Here is a 13,415-nt window from a genome sequence, read left to right on the forward strand (position 1 = left end):
ACCTTTCCCTGGACCTCTGATAGAATCTCACTGAGCAGCGGTGGAGTCCTCTTGTTACTTCTCTCCCAGAAGACCCACCCTGTACCTCTTATATGACTTCACCCCTATTTCTTAGTGAGTGACTTTATATACCATTGGTCTCCAGAAGTAACAGCTCTGGTGCGATAATACGAGATTCTGTTCCTGATTCTCCTTGCTCCCGAGTATCACCTACATAATTCAGGGATCCCATAAGGTGTTTTTTCCTAAGTAATTTGTTTTTTCATATCTAAACAGAAGAATGGTTTAGCATAACTTTAAAATCCACCCCTTCAACATATACCCTGTTTGATGTCTTAACAGGTGCCTTATAGCTGATATATTATATGACATATTGAAAAAAAGGTTGAGGTTTGCAGTCTGAGAGAAACTGGGCTTTGAAGCCTGGCTCCCAGTCACCACTTGTGTGACCAGGTTATTGCTGTCTCAAACGAGGATTCTTTCTCTTACCTCCTGCCTCTGCCCCCAACCTCCACGATGCAGACTGATTCCAGATGGATTCACTGAAATCACTGCTCTGTGTAATAGGCCTTTAAAAAAAATCCCCTCTTGTATATTCCAACTTTTCTGTATTGATCATGCATTCATTTTGTATTTTAGAGAAAAATAAAACCAGGAATGCATAGATGAAACATGATGGCATGCATGCATGCATGCTTGGTTGCTTCTGACTCTTTGCAACCCACTGGACTATAGCCCAATGGGTTCCTCTGTCCATGGGATTCTCCAGGCAAGAATACTGGAGTGGGTTGCTGTGCCCTCTTTTAGGGGATCTTCCTGACTTAGGGATCTAACCCAAGTCTCCTGAGTCTCCGGCATTTCAGGCAGATTCTTTACCCTTGAGCCACTAAGAAAGCCCAATGGTATACCACAGAGCACTTAAAACTGAACGACCTAGATCTATGTATACAGCAGCAAGGAGAAACCTCCAAATCCCTCAAAGGGGAGAGAAAAGCATGCTGTACATATATTCTATTTATGTTCAACTTCAGACATGCAAAGAGTAAAATAAGTTGAGATTTGAAGGATCCAGTAGATAGTTTTCCCTTCCCTACCAGAGTTCTAACCCTAACCTGGGCCCTAGGAAGCTGGCGTGGGGCCTGGAGCGTGGGCCCACTGAGTGTGCAGCAATGAGTGCGGGGGGACCCCCGCCCCCGGGTGCCTGCAGGTGGGAGAAACCAGATTCTCCACCTAATTTTTGGGGCCTCTGCTGGTGACAGCCGTTACCCTCTCTGGCTTGCGTGGTGCTGGTCCAGGCAGAGATGTCCCTACAAGGATGAAATCTGGCACCTGGGGACATCTGTGCTTAGCTTCAGAGCATGTCTACAGAGAGTCAGAGAAGGCACTGGCAACCCACTCCAGCACTCTTGCCTGGAAAATCCCATGGATGGAGGAGCCTGGTAGGCTGCAGTCCATGGGGTCTCGAAGAGTCAGACATGACTGAGCAACTTCACTTTCACCTACCAGAGTTCAGTGACCTCATGTGGAGCCCCGAGTAGCTTCTGGAAAGACCCTTTGTGTGGATTGAGTTTGGGTAGGGAGGGGGTTGCACTCCCCTTCGTCCCCTTTGATGGGATGGGGTGAAGGAAAGCTGAACACCTGCTAATTCCTTCTCTAAAAAAGCCCCAGTTCTTTGATCTCTTTATCCTTTGGAAGAATGTATTGCAAGCCTTTTCATAAAGCCTGAAGGTGAGTGATAGAGTCAGCTTGGCCACCTCTCCTCAAGTCTTGATCTAGAATGTCTGTGCTTGAGAATATGGGATATTTAAGAGGCACTGATTTATAAGTGGTCTTTGGTTGGGGGTGGGGGTGGATTTCTGCACAGACTCCAGGGTAGTAGCAGATGACATTGTTAACACATTTTCACGTATCATTAAGGCCCCAGGGTTTCACAGTCAGGCCCCAAAGCTGTTCATTCGGTGCCTGGTTCTTCTATGCTCAGCCCTGTACGGGGTACTCGGCCATGAACAAGCCAGGTTTCCGGCTGTGGGGGTTTCAGGGCTGGTTGGAATTACCTTCCTAGTTGGTTCTTTGCCACTGTCTCCTGCAAACGAGCTAAGCGTCATCACTGCGCTGACTCACCAGGATGTCCTGCGTACTTCCCCACCTTGGGGCCTTTGCTGTGCGTGTCCCTCTGTTTGCAGTGACCTTTCTTCACTCCATGGGCCAGGAAGTCCTCGCTGATTGCCAGGCTACCACATCTCTCCCGTTCTCACTGTCCTTCCTCTGTGCGGCTCTAACCCTCTCCGGGTGGGCCTGACGTTGGCTCGAGCTGTGCATGTAGCTGGCTCCATGGACTGGGAGCTTTGGGAGGGCACAGCTTTGGCTTTTTCATTTTCGTGTTCACTGTGGGGCCTGGCGCAGTGACGGGCACCCAGCAGAGTGGAGGACATCTAAGTGCGCTTCGCCATGAACTGCTCAGCCCCCAGAGCACGAAGCTGCCTCTCCTCCTCCCTCGGGGGTCTCAGGAAGAGTGGCTATCAGGATGGGTGGCAAGAGCACTGGGCAAGGCATCCTGAAGCCTGGATTTTCCTTCCTGAGCTTTCAGCCTCCTGGTCCTTGGGCTGCCATTGTCCCTCTCTGGGCACAAGGCTCTGCTTCTCAGAAGCGGGGCTCAGGGCTCACTGCTCAGAATGTGTAAGAATCCGTTGCTATTTGCTGTGCTTCTTTCAGATCTGACCTCCTCTGACTGTCTGTCTGTCTCTCTTTCCCCTTGTCCTTCCTCTGAGGTGTGTAATAAACCAAGAGTTTACAGTAAAAGCACAGGAAAAGCCGAATGATGTGTTCTCTTCAGGAAAGTACCTGGTCCCCCCAGGTAGCCAGCGGCTGCCTCAGGAACCCGGAGCCTCCCTGAGCTGTGGCTCCTGAGGACTTTCAGTGTAGACCTGGTAACCCACCTCAAGCCTTTGATGTGGCTTTGACAGGGCATGATACACAAGCAGCCCTGATTCAGAGCTGCAGAAAAGCTTGCTGCTTGCCACCACCAGCCCCAGGGATCAAACAGTGGTGGGGGTCAGTCGGGGAAATGGCAGAGAACATGAACCTCAGCGATCACACCCGCCTGCTCCCCAAACTTCAGGTGGAGCCAACGTTTTTTTTTTTCTGCCAAAGCTCTCCTAAAGAGGGAAATAGACGTGCCCTTTGAATCTGTGTGCATCCTGAGAAGCCAGGCGATGTTCAAAGGAAGCCCCTGGAGAGACAACAGATTGAGTAGTCAGTCCCCGAATATTCAGAGATGTCTGTGCTCATATAAAGAACTGAGGAATCTCCAGTTGGTTTATACACATCTTCTTAGTAGAAATGAAGATGATAGAGGATCCTGAAGATATGGTTTCTACTGATGGCTTTCACTCATTTATTCACGTACTTAGCGAAGATTTGAAGACTGATGCTGCACATAGCACTATGCTGTCACCACGAACACAATGGTTTTAGGCAGATAGATGGTAGATATGTAGATATCGATATGGCTATAGATATGGCTGTGGATGTGGATATAAAGAGAGACAGAGATAATGACTGGACCCTTGCAAAGCTCAGAATCCGGAAATGGACACAGGCGTTTATATCAACAGTGGCACCGATAATTGTGGTAACTGCCCAGGGCGAAAAGAGTGGTGAGCCACAAGCCTACTAAATGGGGCACTCTTGATTTTTTTTTTTTTCTGGGCTCAGGCAGAGCTTCCTGCATAGAGTCATTTGAGAACTGAGCTCCAGTGAAAGGAGACCATCGTCCCCCAGCCTCCCCACCACACACACTGGTCAAATGAATCGCAGTGTGGATTCTGGAGTCTGCTTGAGTTTCCATCTGTCTCCACGATGATAAAGTCAGTCGATTTACACAGTCATCGAGGGACCCAGGCTCTCTCCTTCTCCCCTCCCATCTGCAGCTCTAGAATGCTGCTTTCAGTTTCAGCTGACAGGATGCCTGCTGCTCCTGTAGGCGTTATGATGCTTTCAGGTGCCAAGAAAGGAAGGACCAGATGCCAGAGGGGGTATTTTCTTTCAAAGAGGTTACCCACAAGCCCCAGCCATTGGATTCTGCCCAAGTCTCATTGGCCAGAAATGGATCTCGTAGCTACTCCTAGTTGTAAGAGTGTCTGGGAGGAAGGGAGGGGTGGTGTGTGTTGAACTGGGCACTTTGCCTCTTTGAACCAAATCAGAGGAGACTGGGTGGTAAACTAGCTGTGTCTGCCCGAACTATAGCCAGTGTTTATTTTCCTTTGGCCATGTATGTCTTTTCCTCACTTTAGGCAACACAGTGACCAGGTTTTCTTTCTGGAAATGAACCTGCTTCCATGATGAACATTCCTCTTTTCCTGCCTTCCTGAAACCAAAGGATGGTCCTTTGGGACTTTGCATCCTGAACAAAAGAGACAAAGATGGAAAAATAGTTGGAGTACATTCATTCCAAGGTATGGTCAAAACTGTTGGTGATTTCCTGCCGCCTAGAACCCTGGAATTGCCCACTTTCTGCTGTTTTCACACTTGGTTTTCTAGTCTTCTCTCAGATTCAGTAAGCTAAACTCCTGGAGCCTCTGCTCTTTCCTCCTGATGCCTTTTATTTGGTGCCTGCTTCTCTCTTGGACCTGTCCCCTCTCCTCTCCTCCCCCCTTCCCCCTGGCACCCGGCTCTTCACTTGAAGCTCAACCTAGTCGTCTGGTGTTCAACTCTCTTGCTCCAGGTGGCTGGCTGCGTGTCTGTGCCTCTCCCCAACCCCACCCTCTAGACTGCACACTCCCTGAAGGCAGGGATAAGATCTAGTTCACTTTAGGATTTGACTTCCAGCACCGAGCATTGTGTACAGCGTGTGCGGTTTCTGAATGCACGGTTATTGTTGCTGTTGTTTAGAGGTCCAGCAAGGTACTGGGAACTATTGCAAAATTATCACAGAACAGACAAAGCAGAAGGCAGAGCGGAGCGATTCCTAATGCATCTTCAGACCGTTTCTCAGAATCCTGCCAGTGGACAGATGTAGAGAGTCCTCGTTCTTCAGTGAGCCCTGGCTCCTGCAGCCACCCTCTCCTCTGCATCACATTTTTCACTGCACCGTCTTCCTCCTCTCCTTCTTCCCTCTTCCTTGCTGTCATCATCACCCTTTTCTTCATCGTCATCATTATCCTCATCACTGTTAGCTCTTTTTGTGTACTTATTAATACTACGTGCCAGGCCTGTTATAGGTAATATCTAAGAGGATAAGCTTCTTGCCCAAGATTATAGCTAATTTCATAGCAAGGTTAGGACTCAAACGGAAGTCAGCTTGACCCCAAACCTGTGTTCTTGACCCTTCCCTCTCTCAGTCACAGGGTTCTCTGGCAGAGGACAGGGAATTGCTGAAGCCATTCTCCACCTTCAAATCCCTCCTGTGAGCCCTGCAGCGCCCGCTGTGACCCCTAGTCCTGCCGCCAGGGCTTCCCTCCACCTCGGGAGCCGTCCCTGACACCCACCGACCTGCCCCTGCTCCACCCCTTGCCCCCAGGTTCTAGCACTACCACGGCTTGGCACACCAAGCATGCGCTGTGCTCTTCCAGCCCTGCGTTCTCTCCAGCTGAAACACCCTCCCCAGTCCTCCTGTACCAATCATAGTCGTCATTTAAGACCTCTGTCAAGTGGCAGAGACACGTGAACTCCTCCTGGGTCCCCACCCGCCCCACTTCAATTTCAGCAAGTTGCTTAGCCTTTCGAAGTCTCTTAGTTTCCGTAGGAAGGAGATAAAAGTATACACTTTGGGAATATGAAACAGTGCTCACATAATGACTTATGCCCCCGCCCCCTCTCCCGAGCACCCCTTTTATTGCATCTGCCACCCACCCTTTCTCTGAGTCAAAGATGCCGGCAGCCGATGGGCCTGCCTCTCCATCATTTTTGGTGATCGTCTTCAGTGATTAGACAGGAAGAAATGACACCCTTGGCAGTCATCGCTTCTTTCTGTCTAGTCTGCTAGGATATTCATGGACTCCTGATGTCTCAGTCCCCCAGTGGCTGGTGAGAGGCACCCTAGACAGGAATAGCTGCCACATCAAGGATGGAAATTCTATCTCAACAGCCTTGCCACTGGTTTATGTGGGCAGGTCGGATAAGGGGCACTGTGGACTGTGTGTAGAGAAGAGAAGGTGTGCATGCAAGGAAGAAGAGCTGGCTCCAGTCACGGAACTGCCTCTTACTGTTCGATTCCATCATGTCTCTGTCTCTCTGGCCTCAGTTTCCCATCCGTAATATCTGATACTGGGGCTCAGTCCCTAAGCAGTGTCCGCCTGGATCAACTCTTCAGTCTGGAAGACTGTTTCGGAGAAGTCAGCTTGGCTTCAGATACCCCATGGTGTTGGGGAGGAGTGATTGTTGGTGGTGGGTCATCCTGAACTAGAGGAGTCCAGGATATGTGTGTGTGTGTATGTGTGTGTGTGTGCAAGGGGCTGCTCAGAGGATGTGTGGCATCAACCTAGAAACAGCTACTGGGAATTCAGGACCACTTGGAATTCTTGAAGACACTCCAGACTGTCACTGTAGATTATCCTAAAGTCAAGCAGTTAGCATTCACTGAGTACCTACTGTATACTCCATGATACTGATAGGAGTTTTACATTTAGAGTTATATTTTTATAAGGATAGTTGAGTTATTCCTATACTCTTTCTCAGAGCTAAGGATCATCATTGGTCCAAACAGCCTTTCATTTTGTTTTTATTTATATTATTTTCTTCCTTGCACCCTTGGTTCCCTCTCCTAGTCTCTTTACACTCCATCATAAAGACATGTATATATTTTAAAAAATGTGTAGTGTTTATGGTGAATCTATAAGCTCTTAATTTATATGTATGATGCCATGATACATATCTTATTCAGTTTCCTCTTCCTTCACTCAATATTTTATTTTGAGACCCTATCTACCTTCTAGTTGACTTTTCTAACTGCTACACAGTATCTCTATCGACCCACTACACTGCACCCTTCTATTCTGCTAGGGGTGGCAAGTGTATCATCTCTAATTCCCAGAAGCAGTGAGTCAGGTTTTATCTGCTGGGTTACTCACTGCTTTTTTTTTTAACCTTTAAAAATTGGAATAGAGATGCTTTACAATGTTGCATTAGTTTCTATTATACAACAAAGTGAATCAGCTGTAGGTATACATACATCCCCTCCGTCTTGAACCTCCCTCCCACCCTTCCCCCATCCCACCCCGCTAGGTCCTCACAGAGCCCCGGGCACCGAGCTGAGCTCCCTGTGTCACACGAAGCTCCCCACGCGCTGTCCGTCACACGAGCTTGTGTAGACGTGCCGGCGCCACGCTCTTAATCTTCCCACCCTCCCTTTCCCCGCCCTACGTCCACACGTCCGTTTTCCACGTCTGCGCCTCTATTCCCGCCCTGCAAATAGTTTCAACAGTACCGTTTTTCTAGATTCCATATACATGCACTAACATACAATATTTGCTTTTCTCTTTCTGACTTACTTCACTCTGAATGACAGCCTCTAGGTTCATCCACATCCCTACAATTGATTCAAGGCAGACACTTCCTGCTGATGGAGATAGTTTTGGGTGCTGTGCAGTGGAACTATTAGCAACATGGAATTATATACTGTATTACACCATGTAGATCCTATCAGTTTAGTGATAGTAAGTCATTACTAACCCTCTTTACTCTCTACATTTTCCTTTTAAATAGATCGGGAGCAGGCCTCAGGCTAACAGGTTTGCAGGCAGCACACTCTGGCTGAAATTTAATTATGTTGGAAATTCAATTAAAAGGTAACAATAAAAACCTATCTATTTAAATGTTTCCATCTATTTTAAATAAACAACCTGTATTTCCACTTAAAGAAGTGACTTTCCATATGTAAGAGAATTTAAACGTTGCTGATTATATACACATCATTATTGTATATTCCATTAAGAAAGAAAAAAATTATGCTGATTGACTGTCACACACCATTGAGCATGAACAGGCTGCCTTCAAAGATGTTAAAATGTGAATAAACATGTACCTGTTTTTGTTTCCTTTGACAAACAAGGGCAGTTATATAAAGAAGACAGTTGATTTAACAAAAAGTAAATAAATGACAATTCTTGAATTAAGTGAATTTGGTAAAAATGAAGATGCTGATGCAGGAATGACTGGAGTTTGGGAAACACTGAATTAGCTCATGTAGGTGATCCTCAGACCAGCTTTGTGAGGAAGGCATAGTTATTCCTGCTTAGCAGACAAGGAGGTTTAGAGCAAATTTATATTCAGGCAAGTAGGTCAAAAGTCCTCACCTCCAGGTCCTAAGAATCCATCACTTGTGACTTCATTTCGGGGTGGCCTCTCCTTGCCCCTCCTTTTGGAGAGGCTTTGAAGAGTGCCTGGATCTTGGTTGTTTCCTCCCAATCTTGAACCCTTCAAACACTTGAATGCTTATGGGTTAGTAACCACCATCACTCCACCCCAAATACGAAGTAGCGTGTTCTGGTATCTTTCTTACAATGGCTACATTATCAACAGAGAAGTCAAATGATGATGAGTGAACATTTCTGATATTGAAGCACCCACTAAGGAATATATGTTGAGGACAGAGAACATTCTAGTAATGGGTGAGGCAAGAGCAGTAGAAGCAACAGCAGCAGTTGTAATGCTTTGTGAGTTACAAGTTTTTTTCACTTTTTAAAAAATTTGATCCTTACCACCATCATGAGTAGATATTATCCCCATTTTACAAGTGGAAAAACTGACAATGTTAATTTGCCCCAAATCATACAATTAATAACTGGTAGAAATGGAAGTAGATCTGTGAAGGAACTGCCTTTTCCTCTCTCTTTTTAAATTAAATTCCCTTCCGAGTTAGCTGTAGATTCACTACTATTAGAAATAATGTAGACAAGTCCAAGAGATCTGGTGTGCTACTGGATTTATCTTTTTCCCTCACTGGTAACATTTTGAAAAATTGTTACACCATATCAGACCAGGGCGCAGGACATGGATACAATTAAGACATAGGGTCTGTCCAGGGGTCTTGCCCTTTTATATTCACCTCCGCTTTCCTCTCCGGCACTGCATCCCATTCCTGACACCTGGCAATCACTAATCTGTTCTCCCTTTCTGCAATTTTGTCATTTCCAACGCTACATAAATGTCGTTACACAGTACATAACCTTTAGAGGCTGTTTTTCCACCCAGCTTCACCCTCTGAAGATTCACCCAGGTTGCTTAGCATGTCGATAGCTTGTTCCTATTACCCTGACTAGTTCTGTGGTTTGTCCACCCAGCTTTTTAATAGGTTGTTTTCAGTTTTCAGCTATTACAAATAAGGCTTCTGTGAATAACCTCACCCAGGTTTTGCATGAACGTAAAGGTTCGTTTCTCTGGAATAAATGCCTAAGAATGTGATCACTGGTTTTTGGGGCAGTTGCATGTTTTTCACAAGAAACTGCCAGACTGTTTTCCAGAACGGTTATGTTGTTTGTGTCTTTCACCAGCAAAGTATGTGACCCAGTTTCCCTTCATCTTTACTCACATTTGGTTTTGTCATTAATTTTTATTTTGGCCAATTTGACAGGTATGTAGTTATATCCCACTGTAGTTTTCATTTACTTTTCCCTGCTGCTGCTGCTGCTGCTGCTGCTGCTAAGTCACTTCAGTTGTGTCCGACTCTGTGCAACCCCATAGACGGCAGCCCACCAGACTCCCCCATCCCTGGGATTCTCCAGGCAAGAACACTGGAGTGGGTTGCCATTTCCTTCTCCAATGAATGAAAGTGAAAAGGGAAAGTGAAGTCGCTTAGTCGTATCCGACTCTTCGCGACCCCATGGACTGCAGCCCACCAGGCCCCTCCATCCATGGGATTCTCCAGGCACGAGTACTGGAGTGGGGTGCCATCGCCTTCTCCCTAATGGCTAATAATGTCAAACATCTGTTATGTGCTTGATTGCCATCTGTATATCCTCTTTGTTGAAACTTGGCTGCTTTTTTCACCCAAGTATCCTTCCATTTTCCCCAATATTCTTTCTTTAAAAAAATTAAATTTTGTATTGAGATAATTATAGATTCATAACACTATGGCAGTGTTTAAATAATCCAGAGATCAGTAATATGAACCACTAAAAAAGCGGACAAAAGATTTGAAAAGACATTGATCCAGAGAAAATATACAAATGACCTATAAGCACATGAAAAGACAGGCAGCCTCACGAGGTACCAGGGGAATACAGATCAAAACCACGGTGAGATTCCATTTCACATCCACTAGAATGGTTGTAATAAAAAAAAGGGAGCAAGAAAATGACAAGTGTTGGCAAAGACATGGAGAAACTGGAAACTTCCCACACCGCTGATGGGAATGTAAAATGGTGGAGCTGTTTTAACACAGTCTGGCAGTCTGTCAAAAGATTAAGCTCAAACACAGCAATTCCATTCCCAGGTGTATGTTTAAGAGAACCAAAAACATATGTCCAGCCAAAAACTCATACATAAATATTTATAGTCGCAGTATTCATAACAGCCAGAAATGCAAACCACCCAACGTCCATCAACTGATGAATAGATAATAAAATGCAGTATAGCCATACGATGGGATATTGTTCATCAAGAAAAAGAAATGAAATATTGATACATGCTACAACAAATGTGTGAAAAAGCCAGTCACAAAGGACCACCTGTTGTATAATTTCAGTTCTATGAGATACCCAAACAGACCAATCTGCAGAGACAGAAAATAGATTAGCAGTTTCCTAGGGCTTTGGGGTAGGGGGTATGGAAGAATGGTAGATAAAAGATGCAGGGTTTCTTTTGGCGAATAATTAAAATGTTCTAAAACTGTGATGATGGATATGCAATTCTGTGAATACACTAAAAGCTATTGAATTGTACAAGTTACATGAGCGAATTCTATGTTATATGATGCATATCTCTATAAACTTTTTTTTTTTAAAGAAATAATAAGGGGATATTCTGTGTACCCGTTACCCAATTTCTCCCAATGGAATTAGCTTGCAAAACTATGGTATGAGAGACTATTGACCCCAGGATGGTGAGATTGGTACAACCTCCTCTGTATTTAGATTCCCCCAAGTTTGCCTGTACTTCTATGTTTGTCTCGTATTCTCTCTGTCTCTGTGCCCGTGTGTATTGTTCTATATATTTTGATCACAAATACTGGTTTGTGATATTTGTGATAATGTCATAGTCAAGACACCATCATAGTCAAGACACCAAATGAAATACTGCCTCTTTTAAAGCTCTGTTCACTTTAGTTTCCGTCTAAGGAAGTGCTCCAAAGACCTCTCACTTGCCCTCACTGTTAATAACCCAAAGCAGAGCAGATACCCCCCATCCTTTTTCCCCAGGCATACCCGTTCTTGTTGTCAAAGGGCAGAGGTCATAATGGAGCATGAATTCCCACCCACACTGGAGAGACAGAAGGTTGGGATTGCAGGCACAATTCATCTAGATTCTAGAATCACCCACACTTCTGAAAGAGTAGGAAATTATCTTACCAAAAGGAGGAACATGAATTCTGGAAGGGGGATACGCCCCCATGTCTCCACTCCCGCTTTCTCCTCCCACCAATTTCGGAAGCGATCTCTAACTCCCAGGCTCAGTGGGTGACTTGTCAGCGCTTTCGGAGATCCGGTCTTTATTGGGCTGCCGCTAACAAACGCTCTCAGGGACAGGAGTGGCAATGATTCATCTGTACTAATCCCTGTGTTTTCATCAGCCCTGCTTCTGTGAGAGGGGACAGCCCCGGTCGCTCTTCCACATCATCATGTTTGGTTTCTCTCAAAATGTTTGCTCAGAAAAAAGCCCAGAGTTTGGCCTGGGCTCATTCTGGGCTTCCAGGGGAATTCCCCATCCGCAGACTCCAGGCGTGTAGTTGCTAGAACATTCGCTCCTTACCTGGCAGGGCAGAAGGTGAAGCTGGCTTTAGCACAGAGGTTTTGAGGGGGGATCAAAGACAAGCTTACTGGGATCCCATCTTCCAGGACAAGAGATGAGGGAAGAAATAGCTGCTGTTACTCTCTGTGTCTCCACTGTGATCCCACTGCCTCCACAGCGCGGGTCCTATCACAGCTGACCACGTGCTAGCCTCAGCTTGACCCTCCATCTGGATCTTAGAATCCAGCCATGACTGGGCCACCTAACACTTCCCTTGTGCACTTCTGGTCTCTGCCACCCTCACTGTGGTCCCCAAACACTGACTTCATCATCTGATCCCCACCTCTGCAAAACCTCAAACTCCTCAAACAGTCACCATCCCAAGATCCCAGGAAAACTTTGCCCTGTGACGTGGTAGAATCTCCAAAAACAAGTACTACCACAAAGGATGATAATATCCTGATCATATCTTGATTAGCGGAGGAACTTTGTGAGACTAAAAGAAGCTCAGAGATGTGAAAAGGCCACATAGCGATGAGCGATGAGAATTTGTAACAATACATTTAAATGTCTGTCTCTTAACCATGGTTTCCTTAAAGTCTCCTAACTCTTTCAAGCCCTTCATCCCAGGTCCTGTCTTCCTTAGTAAGACCATAGCCTTGCAAACCAGAGGCAAAAAAAGGTGATCAGCTGGCCCTTGGAGACCCAAGGTGGAGCTGGTGTTGAAGCTTGAGACTGAAGCCCATCTGCCTGCAGAACTCCCTTTTCTTTGAGGGAGGTCAGTTTTTTCCTTGAGGCTTTCAAATGATTGGTTGAGGCCCACCTACATTAAGGCTCTAGAGCCATATTCTTCCCTCAAAGTTGACTGATTTAAATGTTTATTCTTGTTCAGTCCCTCAGTTTTGTCTGACTCTTTGCGACCCCATGGACTGCAGCATGCCAGGCTTCCCTGTCCTCACTATCTTCCGGAGTTAGTTCAAACTCATGTCCATTGAGTCAATGATGCTATCCACCCATCTCATCCTATGCTGACCTCATCTAAAAAAATACCTCCACAGCAACATCCAGACATGCTTGATCAAATATCTGGGTATCATAGCCTAGCTAAATTGACACACAGAATTAACCACCACATCAGCCAAGACTTTTATGGAAAGGAGACTAGGAGGGAAGGAGAGGGGACTGAATCATCTGTGTGGGTATTTGACCAAGAAAATAGAAGTACTTTAGATAAATGAAAGAAACGTCTAGAACAGAACGCTATTCTTGTTGTTTCCCACTCTGGCTGGGGAGCTGCCGACAGAACTGCCTCACAGGGTATCAGACAAACGTAAGGGCAGGTATCTACCAGTGAACACGCAGGGCGGCGTCTGGGAGGCCACGAGGCTGAGTCCTCTCGAGTTGCCTTCGGTTCCCGCGGGTCCTGTGTGCTGTTCACTCGTCCCCAGTAGCTAGGTGCTGGGGCCGGGGACTGGTTAGCAGATCCATCATAGCAGGACCAGGATCGTTCTGTGGAGAACAGCAGAGATGAC

Source organism: Bos javanicus, chromosome 8 (assembly GCF_032452875.1).
Source record: "Bos javanicus breed banteng chromosome 8, ARS-OSU_banteng_1.0, whole genome shotgun sequence".
Classification (NCBI taxonomy): Eukaryota; Metazoa; Chordata; class Mammalia; order Artiodactyla; family Bovidae; genus Bos; species Bos javanicus.